The sequence below is a fragment of the Oryctolagus cuniculus genome, chromosome 4 (genome assembly GCF_964237555.1).
Source record: "Oryctolagus cuniculus chromosome 4, mOryCun1.1, whole genome shotgun sequence".
NCBI classification, from domain to species: domain Eukaryota; kingdom Metazoa; phylum Chordata; class Mammalia; order Lagomorpha; family Leporidae; genus Oryctolagus; species Oryctolagus cuniculus.
In genome coordinates, this window is record NC_091435.1 from 172,783,180 (window position 1) to 172,803,495 (window position 20,316).

Sequence of the window (20,316 nt, forward strand, 5' to 3'; positions counted from 1 at the left end):
CCATTCTGTCGGTTGTCTCTTCACTCTCCTGACTGTTTCTTTTGCAGTACAGAAACTTCTCAATTTGATGCAATCCCAATAGTTGATTTTGGCTTTGACTGCCTGTGCCTCCCGGGTCTTTTCCAGAAATTCTTTGCCTGTGCCAATATCTTGAAGGGTTTCTCCAATGTTCTCTAGTAACTTGATGGTGTCAGGTCGTAGATTTAGGTCTTTAATCCATGTTGAGTGGATTTTTGTGTAAGGTGTAAGGTAGGGGTCTTGCTTCATGATTCTGCATGTGGAAATCCAATTTTCCCAGCACCATTTATTGAATAGACTGTCCTTGCTCCAGGAATTAGTTTTAGATCCTTGATCGAATATAAGTTGGCTGTAGATGTTTGGGTTGATTTCTGGTATTTCAATTCTGTTCCATTGGTCTATCCATCTGTTTCTGTACCAGTACCATGCTGTTTTGATTACAACTGCCCTGTAGTATGTCCTGAAATCTGGTATTGTGATGCCTCCGGCTTTGTTTTTGTTGTACAAGATTGCTTTAGCTATTCGAGGTCTCTTGTGCCTCCATATAAATTTCAGCACCAATTTTTCCAGATCTGAGAAGAAGGTCTTCGGTATCTTGATTGGTATTGCATTGAATTTATAAATTACTTTTGGGAGAATGGACATTTTGATGATATTGATTCTTCCAATCCATGAGCATGGAAGATTTTTCCATTTCTTGGTATCCTCTTCTATTTCTTTCTTTAAGGTTTTGTAATTTTCATCGTAGAGATCTTTAACGTCCTTGGTTAAGTTTATTCCAAGGTATTTGATTGTTTTTGTAGCTATTGTGAATGGGATTGATCTTAGAAGTTCTTCCTCAGCCATGGCATCGTCTGGTTTAATTCTGTAATTAATACACAGTTATTCTTAAGTGTTGAAATTTAACTGAAATGTGATCCCTGTTAAACATAAGAGTGGGAATAAGAGAGGGAAGAGATGTATAATTTGGGACATGCTCAAGCTGACTTGCCCCAAATGGTAGAGTTAGAAACATACCAGGGGACTCCAATTTAATCCCATCAAGGTGGCATGTACCAATGCCATCTCACTAGTCCAAGTGATCAATTTCAGTTCACAATTGATCATAATGAAAGGACTAAGAGTCAAAGGGAGCACATAAGCAAGTCTAGTACCTGCTAACACTAACCGATAGAATAAATAAAGGGGAGAGTGATCCAACATGGGAAGTGAGATACTCAGCAGACTCATAGAATGGCAGATGTCCTAAATAGCACTCTGGCCTCAGAATCAGCCCTAAAGGCATTCGGATCTGGCTGAAAAGCCCATGAGAGTATTTCAGGCATGGAAAGCCAAGACACTCTGGCAAAAGATCTCTGTGAGTGAGATCTCAGTGGAAAGAACAGGTCTTCAAAGAAGGAGGTACCTTTCTCTGAAGGGAGGAGAGAACCTCCACTTTGACTATGACCTTGTCTAAACAAGATAAGAATCGGAGAACTCAGAGGGCTTCCATAGCCTTGGAAACTCATGACTGGAGCATAGGGAGATTACTGATGCCATAGACAGGAGTGTCAATTGGTAAAGTCAACAACAGGAGTCACTGTGCACTTACTCCTCATGTAGGATCTCTGTCCTTAATGTGCTGTGCATTGAGATTTAATGCTATAACGAGTACTCAAACAGTATATTTCACTTTGTGTTTCTATGGGGGTGCAAACTGTTGAAATCTTTACTTAATGCATACTAAACTGATCCTCTGTAAAAAAAAAAAAAAAAAAAAAAAAGAAAAGAAACTATCAACTCCCAATTTGACTCTCACTGGGATTAAACATGACAATAGGTCTGATCTGATTTCATCATCATTAAAAAAAAATCATCTATTATTTTTCACTTTATGTTTCTGTGTGGGAGCAAACTGTTGAAATCCTTACTTAATGTATACTAAGCTGATCTTCTGTATATTAAGATAATCGAAAATGAATCTTGATGTGAATGGAAGGGGAGAGGGAGTGGGAAAGGGGAGGGTTGTGGGTGGGAGGGACGGTATGGGGGGGAAGCCATTGTAATCCATTATTCGTACTTTGGAAACTTATATTCATTAAATAAATAAATAAATAAATAAACTGATTTTAAAATTTTTCAAAAAAAAAAAAAACAAACAAAATAAATCTTTAAAAAAACCAATAATACAAAATGAAGATCTGCCAGTTGCCACAGCATAGGTGGACCTGAAACAGAGTATCAAATAATGGCTACCACTGGGCAGTGGGCAGGATGAGGACAGGGAACAGGGAGACGCAGGTCAAAGGATGCACGATAGCAGATACACAGGATGGACAGATTTTGAGATCCGATGTAAAACATGAGGTTTAAAGTTAATAACACTGAATTGGATTTGGAATTTTTGTTAGATTTTGGCTGCTGCTGTCACAAGAAAAGTGACTGTGTGAGATGAGAAATATGCTAATCTAACCTGCTTCACTGTTGTAACCGTTGTGCTGTCTATATGTGTCCTACAGCTTCATGTTGTGAACCTCAACGATAAACATATTTTAAGAAGTAATTAAATTTAAAAATTACACAGTTGCTTACTGGTTCAGAGAACAGACATGACCATTCGAAGCCCACTGTACCACTCCCTTCCCTACCTGGAGCTTGGCTGTGCTTTTCTGTAAAATAAGAGTAATAGTTCACTCAGCAGCCTTGCCCGAGTTGTATTTTTAGTGTGTGCTAAGTGCTCATCACAGTGCCAGCAGTAACTCCTATTACTTGATGACCCTAACATCTACAACGACAGTCGTGCCCCTGTCACTATATTTCTGTTTTGGGGGCAGCATATGGAATGTGGTGAGTTGGAACAGGGAGTCATTATACTAAACTCCCAAATACGATAAGTATTAGTGGAGGCATCGGCTTAGTAGCTGACCTGCTTTGTATGGCACTACCGTTTTGCTGCAAGTGTAGCTGTGCAGTGTTGGTGCTGGAGTGGCCTTTAGCTCTTCTGTGTACCACCAGCCACTGGGGAAGCCACTGCAAGTCTATTTGCAGTCTCGGGAAAATCATGTGGTGCTCAGCAAAGTCAACTTCAAGACAAATCCACTTCCAACCAAATCATTCCTTAAGTCTCCTTTCTACGCAAATTCCAGACGTCCCACTCATGTTCACCATTCAACTGAGACAGGCTTTCTTCTGTTAAACATAGGTAATGTTTCCAGCTTACTAAAAATTTCCATCAAGAATGGATGTGGAATTGTTTCAAATGACTTTTTGGCAAGTAGTGAAGCAATCATGTGATTTTTTTTTTTTGGCCTTTGGCCTCCTTATCTGATGGATTATATTATTAGATATCCTATTATTAAACTCTTCTGACATTCCTGGAACAAGTCCTACATGGCCATGGGGACTTTCTTTTAATAACTTATAGATTTTGATTGCCCATGCTTTATTATTTTTACATGTACATACATAAGGGAAATTGTTTTGTAACTAGTACCTTCATGTTCTTGGTCAAGTTTTACTTTTAAGGATATGACAAGTTTTAAAAAAATCATTTGGGAAGATATCCATGGATGTTTCTGTTATTTCCTGTAGAACAATTTATAGAGCTGAACACATTTTTTTCATTTTTTATTCTCTTCTTTTTTTTCTACATTGGCTTGTGTCAGATTCACTACTTTGCATTCTTCCACCCAAAAAAAGTGCCTTTCATTGAAATCTTCACAACACTTCCGGCTGAGTTACATTAACACACCTTCCTTCAGTCTCACCCCAGCTCCGCTCTCTCCAGCTGGCTCCCTGTGAGTGTCCACCTGGTGGGTACCCCCTCCTGTAGTTTTTCACTTTTATATGCTATAGATTTGTATTTATTTCAAAGGCAGAAAGAGACAGAGAGACAAAGATGGTCAGAGAGAGAGCGCCCATCCACTGATTCACTCCCAACAGCCCACAATGCCAAGCCTGGGCCAGGATAAGTCCAGGAGCCAGGAACTCCATCTAGGTTACTCTCCCAGGGGAGTGGCAAGGACCAAGTCTTTCAGTCACCATCAGTTGCCCCCCAGGTTGTACATTACCAGGAAGTCAGAATCAGAAGAAGATCCAGGCCTCAAGCCCGGGTACCCCGATATGGGATGCAGGCATCCCAAGTGGGGTGTTCACCTCTACACAAAATAATACTAGTTCTCGTTTTGTGTAACATTAGCCCCTTAGATTGCATGGTGGTGCCCACATCTCCACCTCACCAAGAGAAGGGACCCCTTGCTCCCCCCTTACATCTGCCACTGTGCTTTGGTCCCACGGCGGCTGCCACGGCAGGTCTTCTGTGGTCCTGCTGGACACCTCTGCCTCCCCTACCCATCCTGCATACGCTGAGCCGTCTCACCCCCAGTCTCCATCATCTCTCTGGGTCTTCACTGTGCTACCTCTGGCCTCCTCCTCTTACTTCTCAGACTGCTTGTGACTCCCAGATCTGAATGCAAACCACACATCTCTCTTCTGAGATGTTTTCTGATGTACCAGGTCAGTATATTCACTCAACCTTTGCATAAACTCTCGATACCCAAATTGTAAATCCAACCTGAACTCATCACTCCTGACTCACACGGCACCTCAGTTCTTCCTGCGCGCTCATCTACAGAGTCACCCAAGCCAGGAGACCAGCAGTCACTCTGGGTGCCCGAGGGCCTGAGCAAGGAGACTGCTGCAAGAGGCAGAGACGTCTCTCGCCTCCCATACCTGTTGCTTCTTCCTGATGGCGACTATGGCTAAAGATGTCTCAGGATTAGGGGCGGCTGTAGCCACAGTCTGAAGGACTGAGGTCAACACAAGGAAATGAATAAAGTGCAAGTATCTAGCTCCCAGGAATGCCACTGCTGCCTTGCACTCTGGATGGACACCAGGGAAAATGGAAAGAGGCCCAGGAGTTCAGTGTGTTCCTGACAAGACCCCACATTCCCTCCCCAGATCAAACACTGTCTGTTTTATCAGAACAAGGTGGCTTGCAGAGCTGGTAAAGAATCCTACCACCCGTCTTTCCCCCATGGCATCAGTCACCAGAGCAGGGCCCTTCCTCCCTCACAGGTTCACTTCCACATAGATCTGCACGTCCGCTCATCTGCTAACCCAACCTGCCAAGGCTCAATCCTCCCTGCCCTGCCCTCTGGAATCCAGGGCTCAGCAAAATCCTCTCTGCCCTCCACTTCTCTCTGACTCCTGGTCCTTCCCTCTGGCCTTGAACGCTGGTGGCTTTTCCCTCCTTCACCAGCCTGGCTGGTTGGGGCAGTGGCCTTACTGCTGTTTCCAGATCATTGTTCCTCCCTAAACCAACGCCATGCTGCCAGCCTCCTGCACCCACTGTCTTTGGCAGTCACCTACCAACTCCAGGTAACTCTCCCTTCTCTGTGGTGGTAGAGCCCAGAGCACCCTGATTGAGGCCAACCCCACTCCTGTCATAATGCATGGCAGCTGTCACCCAGTAGATGCCTCTTCCAAATGCCCCAATTTTCTGAATCCTTGCACTTTTCCCCTCTGATAACCTTGTCATGTACCCTCTTGCATGGCAACCACCCACATTCCCAAGACTTTGTCCATGCAAGTACTGCGCCCACTCCAAAATCTCCCTTTCAGGCTTCCTCTCTGTGACCACATCTAATAACCTGATATCTTCCCACCTACTCCCCTGTGGCACTATTTTTCCAATAGTATTTCAGCCTCACCAGTATACAACATCCACCAAATCCATACACTTGCCATCTTTACCATCTTTTCCATCTCGGCCACGTTGGGTTCCCTCTTCCATCACTGCAGTTACTCCCTTGTAAACACCCTCAACTTCCTTGCTCCTCTGTCCCTTTGTTCAAAGCAACGCAGAGAAATTCAACCCTCCCTACGGTGGATTTCCCACCTGCTCTGTACCTGCACTCCTGGGGAAGTGGAGAAGACAGGTGACAAACAAGGAGAATGGTACTGTGTGGAACATGGACTGCTACGGACTGCGTTTGTATCCAACATTCGCATGTTGGAACCCTAATCTCCAATGTGATGGGCTTTGGATATGGACCTTGGGAGATAAGGAGGTTGTGAAGGCGGAGCCTCGTGACGGGATTAGTGCTCAGAAGAACAGACAGGAGAGAGCTTGTGCCCGTCTCCCCCATGTCAGCAGACAGCAAGAACGCAGCCATCTATGAACATGGAGGAAGACCCTCGCCAAGAAAGCCTCCCCTCAGGCTTCCAGCTTCTAGAACTGTGAGAAATCAGGGTTTGATATCCTTGTTACAGCAGCTCAAACCAACTGGGAGAGTGAGCAGAAAGGATTCTGGGAAAAGGAGACTTTTGAGTCAGGTGCCAAGCTGCAGTGCCATCAGGAGCCCTGTGAAGATCTGGGGTAAGAGGACAATGGAGAGGGACCTGGGAAAGGACTCAACAGTGGGCAAAAATGCGCATTTTCAAAGATCCTAAAGTAATCTCAGGTGCCTGTTACCGAGCAAACAATAGGAAGAATGACAGGAGGTGAGTTCAGAAAGCTAACCTCATCTCCAGAGGGCTGAGTCCTGGGGCTAGATCTGTACCATCCTCTATGGGAGCCACTAGCTGCATATGACTCGTTAAATTTAAGTGAGTTAAAGTTGTTCAGGGGTGGACATTTTTCTGCAATGGCTAAGACACTGCCTAGGACATCTACATCCCATATCAGAGGGCCTGGGTTTCAGGTCTGAAACTCCTAACTCCAGTTCACTCCTAGAACACACCCTGGAATATAGCGGGTGATGGCTCAACTGGTTGAGTCCCTACCACTCATGTAGGAAACTCAGCCCTAGCTATTGTAAGTATTTCGAGAATGAAGTAGATGGATGTTCTCTCTGTCCTCTCTCTCTCACTCTCGCTCTCTCTCTTGCTCACTCTCTTTCTCTCTCTCTGCCTTTAAATTAAATAAGCAAAAAATATATCACGCTTTAAATTTATTTATTTATTAACTTATTTGAAAGGCAGAGTGGCAGAGAGTGAGGGAGAGATACACAGATTTTTCCACCTGCTGGTTCAGGCCCCAAGTGCATACAACAACTATGGCTGGGCCAGGCCAAGACCAGGTTTCCCATGCGGGTGACAGGAAACCCAAGCACTTAGATCATCATCTGCTGCCTCCCAGGCACACTAACAGGAAGCTGCTTGGGAAGTGGAGGCAGGACTCAAACCCAAGCATTCCAGTATAGGATGGGATGTCCCAAGCAGCTTAAACACTGTGTCATAACCTGCCCCATAAATAACATTTTAAAGGCATAACTTTAAAGTCCGTTTCTTCCTCTCCCAAATAATTGTAGTCTGAAAGCGCAGTGGAAACCCCAACCTTGAAACTTAATGAATATAATGATTTCTTCTGCTTCCATTTTCAGCAGATATTGAACCAAAGTTTGACCAAGCAGGACATGCACAACTTCCTTTTACATGGAGGAGTTAATCATAATTGTATCTCTATTCATCAAACTGAGTTTTATTGAGAAATATTATATGTGGTTCCTTGGAAAAATAACTGGACATTGAAATCATAACAATAAAAATCAGATGGTACAAATATAATGAATCTTTTAAATCAGATTTATGATTGAAAAATGCTAGGGATAATTTTGTACAATAATTATTATTATGCAAAATTAGTTACTAATTTTCTATTTTTTAATTTATTTGAGAGGGAGAGTTACAGACAGAGGGAGATACACTGAGAAAGATCTCCCATCTGCTGGTTCACTCCCCAAGTTGCTGCAATGGCCAGAGCTGGGCTGATCCAAAATATGGAGCCAGGAGCTTTTTCTAGGTCTCCCATGCAGGTGCAGGGGACCAAGCAGTTGGGCCATCTTCCACCGCTTTCCCAGTACACTAGCAGAAAGCTAGACAGGAAAAGGACCAGCCAGGACATGAACCAGCACCCATATGGGATGTCAGTGGTGTAGACAGACGCTTAGCCTACTATACTACGTGCCAGCCCCCCACTAATTTTTCTCTAGAACATTTTCTTTGGAGGGAGCTGCATTGTGGTATAACGGGTTTAGCTACCACTTGGGACAGTATAATCCTATATGGGTGCTGGTTAAAGTCCTGGTTGCTCCACTTCTCATCCATCTCCTTGCTAATGGACCTGGGGAGGCAGCAGTTGAAGGACCAAGTACTAGGACCCTGCCACCCATGTGAAAGACTTGGATGGAGCTCCTGGCTCCTGGCTTCTGGCTTCAGCCTGGGCCCTGCTGTTGCAGCCACCTGGGGAGTGAACCAGCCTGTGAAAGATGTCTCTCCTCCATCCCCACCTCCACCCCCTCACCCCCACCCTGTCTCTTCTTCTCTGTCTCTGTCTCTTAAATAAATAAATAGTTTTAAAAAGAAAAGAAACATTTTCTAACATTCCATATTTTGGGGGAAATTAGCATTTTCCCTCTCAAAGTGATATCAGAAATGACCCCCTAAAATCTATACAAAAATGTGTCCCTTAAAGAAGTGCCATCTGGGCTGCCACATAGGTTACCAGAATTTGGGGTGCCATACAATATCACTGTATACTTGTTAATAAATCCCCAATATTAATAAGCCTGCGAGGGTTCTTGCCTAATATTTAGAGAAGAATTCTAAATATCGGCATAAATAAACGAAGCAGCATGGTACATTACAGGCTTTTATTTAATGTGAAAGGTGCACAGGAAAGTGAGGGCTTTAGTTCAGTTTAAAAAGAAGGGAAAATCTGGAAACTAGGGGAGCATCCATACCAAGCAGAGAGCAGGCCACAAGTCACGTGCAGCCAGCGCCTGGAGCTGCTATCCACCGCTTACCACCAGCAGCAAAGCAGAGGCAGAGAGACTTTTGGGATGCTCCTTGCCTTTTATATATTTCTCACAGGGGAGTGGCTTGTGGGCAGGTGGGCGCTCAGGTATGGCCAGGTAGGGCATGATGTCACTCGGGGCCTTGGCGAAGGTATCAGGTAGGACGTGAGGTCACACAGGGGCGTGGTGAAGACCTGGTCTTCCAGCTCACAAACCTAACTGATTTTAACCTGTATGCCTGCCTACTTCAGAGGTACTAGAGGGAGACCTCACCTGGCAGACTGCTCAGGGAAGGGAGTCAGAGGATCCCAGCTCCTGATAAAGAGCTGACATGAACATGCTGAAGCCTCTTCCTGCTGAGACGGTTGCTTGTAAATCCTTCCATAATCCAGTTCCCACTCCCTTGCTTTCAAACGCAGAATAAGCCAGATGGAATTTTATTCACATATAGTAACAGAGTTGCAAATGATTTATAAATTGCACAGCAGTTTTATTGTTTTCCTAATTTCCTCTCCCTAACTACCCAGGCTCCCTGTTCTGAATGCCAGCCCCGGAGCTTTCTGCCAGTTCCTGACTTGGTGAAGCCATGCCCTCCCGGTTCTGGTGTCTGCCTCTGAAGTTTTTCTGTCTTGTCCCACGTTTAGACCACCCCTCTTCCCAGTCCACTTTGAGGCTGCTAACTTGCTTCTGCTGATTTGCTTTTATATTGGAAAAGAAAGCATCCAGGGTGTTGTAATCTCCTGTTCCTTAAAGTCAAGTCGATGCTTAATGGATTATCACAGAAGGCAGCAGAGGGGCTTTGCCTCGAAGTGTTTTGTTGCTGTTGTTGTTTAGTAATGAGCCTGGTATTCATTAGACTTCCTGTTCCTATTTCCTGGTTCTTGGATCTTCATATAAGACGTTTAGTCAGATCACAGATTTCAGATAGATTTGATATTTCTCAATTCTTGTTTAAAAGGCAAATAGGTTAAGCTGCATTTACTGCTATCCATTTGTTGAATTAGTACATTTTTTCTGTATACTTAATGTGTTGGCCTGTGTGCTGGTGATCACCCCAATGGACTTGATCTTCCAACAGACAAAAACTATACACTCCCAGATACAAGTTTTCATTGTTGCCAGCATCTGCCTAGTGCTTTGTAACTGCCACATTAAACTCCATTTTCTCAGGTATCCTGCAAGTGACCCAATCAAAGATACGGTCCATGAGTAAGTTGCATGAGGCAAAATAAAAAAGCAAAAGGAAAAAAAATCCAGCTTATGAACTCCAAACATGCAGCCCCTGCTTCTCCCTAGGATTGCAAAAAGTTCACAGTGTAAAACCAGAAGGCCTCAGGTCAGACAGCCCAGGCCACTGATGCCTTTCATAGTGATGGTGACAGATCTGCCCTCCAGATCGCCCTGGTTCTCTAGAATTCCATAGATTTTATTACATTGTCTGAGAAGGCAATATGCATCATTTCATATGCTATTTTCTTGTTTGTTCTTGTGGGTAGAATTATTTGTCAATTTCCTATCTAGTCTGACTTTTGTATACAGCAGGTAGCAAAAAACCTGATACTCAATTTGTAATAAATGGTAGTGCTAACAGTGGGAGTTATCTTAAACTTGCCTATCAGGATTCAAGTGCAAACTGCCAAGCCATCTAGCTTCGTGCCACAACCCTTCCCAGCTCAAGAAGTTTGTCCACAGCCTGGCTGGACAGCTGCACAGATAATGTGATCCTTGCTCTGCAGCTCATGCACCTGGTGCCCAGATGCTAGGCAGCAGCTTCGAGACAGAAGGAGGTTCCTAAGTAGAGCAGCAGCTTTGAACTCAGTATAAAAGGTCACCTCCAAGTTCATGAGCTTTATGATGTAACTAGTCTAGTACCATCAATAAAGAAGGAAGAGGCCAGCACCGCGGCTCAATAGGCTAATCCTCCATCTGCGGTGCCCGCACACCAGGTTCTAGTCCCGGTCAGGGCGCCAGATTCTGTCCCGGTTGCCCCTCTTCCAGGCCAGCTCTCTGCTGTGGCCCAGGAGTGCAGTGGAGGATGGCCCAAGTCCTTGGGCCCTGCACCCCATGGGAGACCAGGATAAGTACCTGGCTCCTGGCTTCGGATCAGCATGGTGCGCCGGCCGCAGCGCGCCGGCTGCAGTGGCCATTGGGGGGTGAACCAATGCTAAAGGAAGACCTTTCTCTCTGTCTCTCTCTCTCACTGTCCACTCTGCCTGTCAAAAAAAATTTTAAAAAAAGAAGGAAGAAGGAAGGGAGGGAAACAATCACACTCACCCCCTATAGGTCTGACTTTGAGGAATCCTGCTTCTAATGTGTCAGTTGCTATCCTTGCATAAGCTGTGAATTTAGATTTCTTAGCACTGCCTCTTATCCCTCACTGTAAGTCCATGTCTCTAAAACAGAGCCTGAGGTTGAGTTGCATGTCATCCAGCAAGGGTGTGCTCTCTGGAGAAACCTAAGAGGACAGAACAGGAGAAGGGCTGGACAAGAATGTAGTGTCACTGGGCAGGTGTTCACGTAGGAGACGCTGCCTGGGACACAGCATCCCTTAACGGAGAGCCTGAGATGAAGTCCCAGCTGCACTCTCTAGTCCAGCTTCCTTCTAATGCACATTCCGGGAGGCAATAGTGATGGCCCAAGTACTTGGGTCCCTGTCACTCACGTGGGAGACCCAGATCGAGTTCCCAGCTGCTGGGTCCAGCCTGGCCCAGCCCTGCCTGTGAAGGCATTTGGGGAGTGAAACAGCAGATGGAAGACCTCTCTCCATATGTCCTTGACTTTCTGTCTCTTAAATAAATAAAACGAATTAGTATTTTTAAGCCCAGGAATGTGGTATCAGGGAAGTCTCACAGTTCCGGGTCCACAGCGGGGCCCTGGAACTCAGAGCACACCATAGAGTTTTCCTTCTCTTCAGGCAACAAGGCGGGAAATTTTTCTGTTGTATCAGTCAGGCTTTGGCCTCAGAGATGGAAGAAGTGCGGGGACAGTGCCCTTCCATTAAGGGCGGTTCTCGGAAGGAAGAAAGATCTGCAAGCTACAGCATGTGGGGATGGGGGCAAGGACCCCCACAGAGCATCTAGGAAGGGCACCCATAGCACCCTGGACACTGTGCTCCTACCTGCACCGCTCAAGCCAGAGCGCCCCTTCCCTTTCCATGCTCACAACTGGAAATGCTATTAGAATTTTTTCTTCAGAAAAAGTGCTGCATTGGAATATGGCTAATAGATCCCTGTTATATGGAGGTAAGGGTTGCTGGCCGTGGGAACTGGCTGCCTGCCCCTCACTGAGTCACACAGCAGAAAGTTTACTCGGGGGGTGGGGGGGGAGGAGGAGGTTGCACTGTGGCATCCGCATCCTATACTGGAGTGCCTGGATTCTAGCCCTACTCTGTTTCCCAGCCAGCTTCCTGCTAATGAGCAACCTGGGAAGCAGCAAGTGATGGCTTTTCAAATAGTTCAGTCCCTGCAACCCATGTGGGAGACCTGCATTGAGGTCCAGTCCCTGCCGTTGCAGACATGGGGGCAGTGAACCAGTAGGTGGAATTCCCCGCCCGCCCCTCGCTTCTCTCTCTCTCTCTAACAAACTTTTTTAAAAATCAAGTTAACCTGGGATCTTTGAGAGACACCTCCCTCTCCAAAAAATTAGAGGGAGGGCAGGCATTTGGCTGGCAGGATTCCACTTGGGTGATTCAAAGTGCTGTGCCGGCAGCAGGGCAGGTGGCCCAGTAGCCTTGCTCCTTAGTCCTCTTGTCTTCTAATACGGCCATCCTTTAACCTATCATAATTTGATTCATAAGAAACCCATGGCTACAGGCTAACCTACTCAGGACACTTAGACAGTTTTTAACTAAATTGACCAACAGACATCACAGGATTTTAGAAAATTTCTTGGAATGGAATCTGAAATCATAGACAAGCCAAAACGCAGACCTGGAGCCAGCCTGGACAATGCCTCCAGGTTTAGTGAGCCTGGACCACCCACTGCCAATGCCAAGGCTGGACAGCCCTATGCAAAGCAGAGGGACCTGTGGCCTAGTGCCTGGCAGTGTCTGGAGATGTGGGGAAATGAATGAGGGAGGGGAAAGGATTAACATGCCTAAAGGGGGACAGCAGGTGATGCTCAGGCCTCAGGGGTAAAGGAAAAAAAGCAAGAGCTACTACACTTGGGAAGCTTCCTGATTCCAGACCCGGTGCTAACCCAGTGCTCACTTTCACTGTCTCGTCCCCTGCTAGGTAGGTGATTTTTCAATGTGACCTAACAACTTGCCACTGAGTGCCCTGAAATTCAGGTCATCTGACTCCAAACCTTGGACTAGCATGTCCCAGCTGCAGACAGATGACAGATAGATATGTGGACAGATGTAGAGACAGAGACCTATAAATAGATAGGTGGTAATAGCTTCTCTCTGCACAATGGTCATTTGCCCATAAGTTATATTTAGGAGCACTAATGGATAGTTCTTCATCCTTATTCATGGCCAGCACGATGTGGAAGGAACACTGGCGATCATTACTGGTACCCTCATGGTTTTCAGGCTGAAGAGGCTGAGGCTGGCAGGGCTTGCGTTATTCTCCCGATGTTACAACGTGCACCATCCAGAGTCACAGAGAAGACCATTTAGGCATACATCCTGAGTTGGGAGCCTTGTAATGACCTTCAAAAAATTCCATAGTCACTGGTGCAAACTTAAGAGTATCTCAGAATCAGCTAGTGAGGGCTTCTCACGACACGGATGAAGGACTGGGTCCCAGAGCGTCTTGGATGGGTAGGTCCTGGAGGGAGCCTGAGGGTTTTTTTTTTTTTTTTTTTTTTTTTTTTGACAGGCAGAGTGGACAGTGAGAGAGAGAGACAGAGAGAAAGGTCTTCCTTTGCCATTGGTTCACCCTCCAATGGCTGCTGCGGCCAGCGCACTGCGCTGATCTGAAGGCAGGAGCCAGGTGCTTCTCCTGGTCTCCCATGGGGTGCAGGGCCCAAGCACCTGGGCCATCCTCCACTGCACTCCCTGGCCACAGCAGAGAGCTGGCCTGGAAGAGGGGCAACCGGGACAGAATCCGGCGCCCCGACCGGGACTAGAACCCGGTGTGCCGGCGCCGCTAGGCGGAGGATTAGCCTAGTGAGCCGCGGCGCCGGCCGAGCCTGAGGTTTTGCAGTTCCCAGTTCCCAGTGATGCCGATGCAGTAGGTTGAGAGAGCACACTGTGAGAACCACCGCCATAGAGGCAAACACCTACTCTGCCTGCACGTGGTGCCCGTCCTGGGAACACACTGCATGCATTGCCCGTCCTGTGAACACACTGCACGCAGTGCCAGTCCTGTGAACACACTGCACGCGGTGCCCGTCCTGTGAACACGCTGCATGCGGTGCCCATCCCGGGAATGCGCTGCTTTGGCTGCCACTATGTGCAGGTGTTCTCTTAACCCATGCTGGCCTGCAAACATTCTCTTGCTATGTAAGGACTCTGGCTCCACAGCCTGCGGCACCTCCACAGATGGTCAGAATTAACTCAGCAAGGAGGGGTGTGCCTGGACTATGGTGGGTAGGCCTAGCCTCCTTCCCCAGCTGTGGACTAGATTAAAGAAGACAAAGGAAGCTGGCTTCGTGTGTCTAAGAGCAATGCTCAAACCTCCAGACAATATTTTGTGTCCATCTTGAAACTTCTGGGGAGTCAAGCCTCTAAAAGTGTGCCTATGTCTACATCTCTGAGTCCTATTGGCTATGAAAACCAGTCTCCATTCCTTGTGAAATTTATGGAACAGGCCAGCGCCACGGCTCACTAGGCTAATCCTCTGCCTGAGGCGCCAGCACACGGGGTTCTAGTCCCGGTCGGGGCGCCAGATTATGTCCCGGTTGCTCCTCTTCCAGTCTAGCTCTCTGCTGTGACCCGGGAAGGCAGTGGAGGATGCCCAAGTCCTTGGGCCCTGCACTCACATGGGAGACCAGGAAGAAGCACCTGGCTTCTGGCTTTGTATCGGCGCAGCGCGCCAGCCGCAACGCACTGGCCCTTAGCGGACACTTGGGGGGTGAACCAATGGAAAAAGGAAGACTTTTTTCTCTCTCTCTCTCTCTCTCACTAACTCTGTCCAAACAAAAAAGAAAGAAAGAAAGAAAGAAAGAAAGAAAGAAAGAAAGAAAGAAAGAAAGAAAGAAAGAAAGAAAGAAAGAAAGAAAGAAAGAAATTAATTTAAGGAACAAATGACCAGCCAAAGCACAGGTGGGACTCAGGCAGCCCACAGCCACAAAAGGCCCACGGGGCCTTCTGCTCTGGCCCGACCAAAGCAACCACAGATGAGACTTGAAATTCAATGAATCTGTAGCAGGTTAATTCTTAAGTTGACAAGTCTGTAAGGCTGGCTAATGATGTTATAAATATCCAAATGGCCCTTGGCAGAGAAAGGTTCCCCACCCTTAACTAAAGGGTCATGAGGAGGGTGAGGGAAGCTCCAGCCACACATTTTCTTGGCAGAGACATAACATTCAAGGACACGTTTAGGTCCATCTGCAGTGTGAGCTTGCCCTGTCCAGCGTATTCCTAGAAGTATACATGCACCAAGAAAAATGCTCAGTCTTGTAAAACTCAGTGACAAAAAGGCTAAAAGCTGCTTTGCTTCCAAACCTTGCAGAGAGATACCTCGGGAACCTGGATAGGAGACAGCAAGTGTGTCAAGTTGGAGCTATAGTTAGCAATGGCAGGGAGCTCAAGGAGGCCTGCACTGGCTGCTTGAGGAACTTGGAGAGAAACCAAGCTGGGAGAGCAGCAGCCAGTTCGGTGTCCATGGGAAGCGGGAAATCGAGATAGAGCCCTCCACAGACTGCGTGAAAGCACAGAGCCAGCTGTATGATTCGTGGGACCCAGCGCAAGAGGAAGTAAAAGCTCCTTTTTAACAATTTCAAGGGGCCGGTGCTGTGGCATAGATTAAGCCTCTGCCTGCGGCGCTGGCATCCCATATGGGTGCCACTCATGTGCCAGCTGCTACTCTTCTGATCCAGCTCTCTGCTATGGCCTAGGAGAGCAGTGGAAGATGGCCCAAGTGTTTGGGCCCCTGCACCCACGTGGGAGACCTGGAGAAGCTCCTGGCTCCTGGCTTCGGATTGGCTCAGCTCCCGCCATTTCAGACAACTGGGGCGTGAGCCAGCAGATAGAAGACCTTTCTTGCTGTCTCTCCCTCTCTCTATAACTTTACATCTCAAATAAATAAATAAAATCTTGAAAACAAATAATTTCAAGGCAATAGCAGCAAAGAGCATTCGGGCAGCTGATACTGTGGCACAGTGCTACGCTGGCATCCCACATCAAGAGTTCAACTTCGAGTCCTGGTGGCTCCACCTAAAATGCAGCTCCCTGGCAATGTACCTGGGAAGGCATCAGAGGATGGCCTAAGTGCTTGAGGCCCTGCCACTCCACTCCAGTATGGAGTTCTTGGCTCCTAGCTTTGGTGTGGCCCAAGCCTAGCTTTTGTGGCCATTTAGGGAGTGAAGCAGCAGATGAAAAGTTCTCTCTCTCTCTCTCTCTCTCTTCCCTCTCCTATGCTCTGCCTTTCAAATAAACAAATAAAATTTTTAAAAAGGGAAACAAAGCACCTTGAGGCCCATCTACGTGTAGGGTGTGACCCAGCAGCACACGAGTCTCCCTAAAGCCCGTCCCAGGCTGATTCCCCTCACCATTCAGCAGCGCGAGAGAAGGGAAGAGAGGAAGGGCATTTCCTTTACACTTGGTGTGCAAGGTGATGGACACATGGTTGCATCCAGTCCTCATTTTCAGACGAGGAAATGCAGAGGCCAGAGCTCAGGAAAGTAAAGGGACCTCCCCACGGTCATGTGCCTCATACAAAGGTGCTTCAAAACATTTGTAGAAAATAGAAATAAGAGATAATATTTGTTTCAGTGCAAAAAAAAAAAAAAAAAAAACCTGTGAAGCCATGCATAGGTTTTCCTTAATATGCATTTCCATGAGTCCCTCCCATGCATAGATTGTAATATTTACACCAAAAAATTACCTTTTAATCCCATTTTTTCCATGAACATTTTTAAAGATTTATTTTACTTATTTGACTGAGTTACAGAGAGAGGTAGAAACAGAGACAGAAAGAGAGGTCTTCCATCCACTGGTTTATTCCCCAAATAGCTGCAATGGCAGGAGCTGAGTCAACCCGAAGCCAGGAGCCAGGAGCTTCTTCCAAGTCTCCCACATAGGGTACAGGGGTCCAAGCACTTGGGCCATCTTCTACTGCTTTCCCAGGCCATAGCAGAGAGCTGGATAGGAAGTGGAACAGCCAGGACTTGAACCTGTGCCCAGACGGGATGCCGGCACTGCAGGCTGTGGGTTTAACTCACTGCATCACAGCACTGGCACCTCCACAAACTTTTTGAAGTGCCCTTGTAGGTGTCTGCACTGAGCTTTATTTCTTATTCTAGTTTCTGTTTGTTTGATTTTAACTCTCCTGCACCTGTGAAACAGTAATGTCTCATAGGGAAAGCATTTAAATCTGTTTTCAAATGTTATTCCTTACTCAGTAAAAGGTTTTTTTGATGAATAAAAGAATAAATGTTTCAGATTATGGTATAATAATAATGATGATACTAATAATGATGGAACCACAAGATGAGGAGGGAAAAGAGGAAAATATAGGAAAGGGAAGTGAAGGGAAGAGAAAGAGGAAAAAGGTTCTAAGAGAGCAAGGACCAAGAAGTCAAGCCAGCAGGTACTGGTCGGGTACATCATACGTTTCGATGCCTCGTTTCATTTAAAAGCCTCCAAAATCCTCCCAGGTAGGTCTTCTTTTTATTCCCACTTTACAGTCCAGGATAACTCCAAACTTCAAAAATAAATAAAAATCTAGGACCGGTGCTGTGGCCTAGCGGGTTTGAGTCCCGGCTGCTCCACTTCCAACCCAGCTCCCCGTTAATGCACCTGAGAAAGCAGTGGAAGATGATCAAAGTGCTGGGTCCCTGCACCCCCAGGAGAGACCCTGAAGAAGCTCCAGGTTCCTGGCTTCAGTCTGGTCCAGCTCTGGCCACTGTGGCCATTTGGGGAGTGAACCAGTAGATGGAAGATCTCTCTGTTTCTCTGTCCATCTCTCTCTGTAACTCTGCCTTTCAAATAAAGTAAATAAATCTTTAAATAAACAAATAAATAAAAATAAAATTTAAACATTTAAAAAACAGCTCCAGGGGAACAATAATGATAAACAGAGGCAGTAAATCCAGAGTAAGGAGTGCGACTGAAGCATTCGAGTCAATGCAGACCCCTCCCCACACTGGCAGCAGTGGAGGTCTCCATCCTGCCAGCGTGGTCGCATGCCCGACCCTAAAGCACACGCTGGTTGACAGCAGCCTTCCCAGCTCAGATGCAGCCACACAGAGCCTGAGCTGCAAGGGAACCCAAACCCACCCCAGCTGCTTACACAGGCAGGGCCGTCTTCACCCTCAAATACGAACAAACTACTGCGGCACGAGCGAGAGGGCCACTGTACACCAACCGAGCAACCAACCCAGAACGGGATACAACACGGGGCTTAGGACTAACTTCAAAAACTTTCCAGCTGGTATCTTCAGAGAGATACAAGAATTGTGACAATCTGGGGAAAAAAAAAAAAAAAACTCATTTCTTTTTTAAGTAGGGGAGGGACAATCAATGTCTGAGAATGAACTTTTGGTGAGACAAGATTTCTATATAATTTTTCATTCATTAATCAAATAATATGCTTGGGGGGCCCACCTCCCATATCAGTTCAAGTCCTGGCTCAAGTCGTGGGTTCAAGTCCTGGCTCCACTCTCAATTCCAGCTTCCTGCTGACGCATACCCTGGGAAGCAACAAGTGATGACTCTAGTATTTGGGACCCTGGCACCCACTTGAGAGATCTGGAATGGGTTCCTGGCTCCTGGCTTCAGCCTGGCCAAGCCCCAGCCATTGCTGCTGTTGGGGAGTGAACCTACAGATGGTTATGCTCGCTCTCTTGCGCTCTCTCTCTCTCTCTCTGCCTTTTAAATTCAGTAAACACGTACATCAGTAATTTTTTTAAATCTTCAATGCAAAGTCTGAAAAACTGAATGGACAAATTAAAGACTGAGTCAGAGAAATGAAGATAAAGAACTAAATTTCCTAAAATATACATCAAAGAACAGGTTCTTTCTAAAGAAAAATCTGTAGTTATTGAAAGGAGACGTAAGTCAGCCATCTCAATCAGCAGAGGGCAGCTGGAGTGAAGGTGAGGAGATAGTCAAAGCAGAAAAAAAATAGGGAGCTTTTTAATAGCAAGAAGAAAGCAGAAGAAAATTGGATCAATATATTTAAATTGAGAGGGCTCAATAAATGCTAAGCAATTAAAGTAAAATAGAAATGCCAAGCAATAAAAGCAAGATATAAAAATAAAAATAAAATTGAACAAACTACATGTACACAGTTGGCAGCATCATGATGTTACTTGAAAAATGCAAAGTAAAACCAAAACAGCTATGCACATGCAATTAGCAGAGCCTACAGGCACCAAGGGAAATCTCTAAAAGCTTCCAGAAATTAAAAACAAGTGACTTCCTCCTAATGGGAAATAGAGGGGCATCAGACTGGGACTAGAGGTGCACCCTAAATAAATGCATGAACCCTGACTGATTGTGAAGGACTTAACACAATGATGGATCCATAGTGCACTCAAGTATTAGTTTTTATTATCAAACACCTTTACTTATGAACATATATATGATAATATTCATTTTAGCAGTGCTTACTATGGCAAAAATTAAGACAGATTCAACTTACCATCAATAGCATGATGACTGAGTACAGCATATTATACCCATTGCATGGAAAAATATTAGTAAAATATTTATGCACATGTCTATAATCTGACATGGATAAAGTCACAGGACAAAGTTTGTGTACACTTTTAGGTTAAAAATAGATTAAGAATAGGTAGGTAGTCAGGTAGAAATTTTAAGATAAGTAAATATGTGTTAGTAGCTTCACAGAAATTCACAGAAATTTTCTAGAATTATACACATCAAACTTAATGGTTGTAGAGTATGAAAATTGGTGATTTTTTCTATATTGCAAATATATCTAAATTTTCAGAAATTGTTAAACAGCCCTATATTGCTGTCTATTGTAAGAACTATGACTTCAGAAAGAAGGGACAACGTTTTAAGGCTGTTGTTGGGCTTCAGGAGATCTGGATGCAGGCAGCGTGGCCCACAGGGCTCCTCCCTACCTCCTGTGTCTGTCCACAGTCCTAAACCCCGGCTTGCTTCCTCTTGGCTCTACAACAGCACCAGCGCATTGATCCATGACTACTCTTGTGAACCACCAGCCCACACAAGAGGCCACGACGGAGGGCACTGTCAGTTCCCCGACTGCTCGAAGCACCACTGGAGCTGTTGGTGGAGAATCAGCCTTAGATTACACTATGGAATCTCAGCTCCACACCACCCTGCCTACCCCATTCGCAAGCCCCGCAGCCAGCTCCATCCCACTCTCCCTTCCAGCTCCATCCCCAGTATCTGAGCTTGCTGCCCTGATTGACTGTGGGA

General features: G+C 46.0%; 1 protein-coding gene and 1 long non-coding RNA gene across 25 annotated transcripts in view; one reads left to right on the forward strand and one right to left on the reverse strand.

The window, feature by feature from the left end:
• The window catches only part of LOC103350379 (uncharacterized), a 547,263-nt gene that overhangs the window by 384,522 nt on the left and 142,425 nt on the right, over nt 1-20,316 (reverse strand). For 11 of the 22 annotated variants that reach the window (XR_011388260.1, XR_011388263.1, XR_011388261.1 and 8 more), the window contains one exon: nt 19,998-20,160. The exons of 9 other annotated variants lie outside the window; for them this stretch is intronic. This is a non-coding gene — a long non-coding RNA (uncharacterized lncRNA). Of the gene's footprint in view, nt 1-8,314; nt 9,971-19,997; nt 20,161-20,316 lie in introns of those variants that run through there. 2 more of the 22 variants (XR_007924505.2, XR_007924501.2) reach the window with 1 other exon arrangement.
• STAC (SH3 and cysteine rich domain) overlaps nt 1-20,316 on the forward strand; it is a 146,230-nt gene that overhangs the window by 9,837 nt on the left and 116,077 nt on the right. The window lies entirely within an intron of this gene.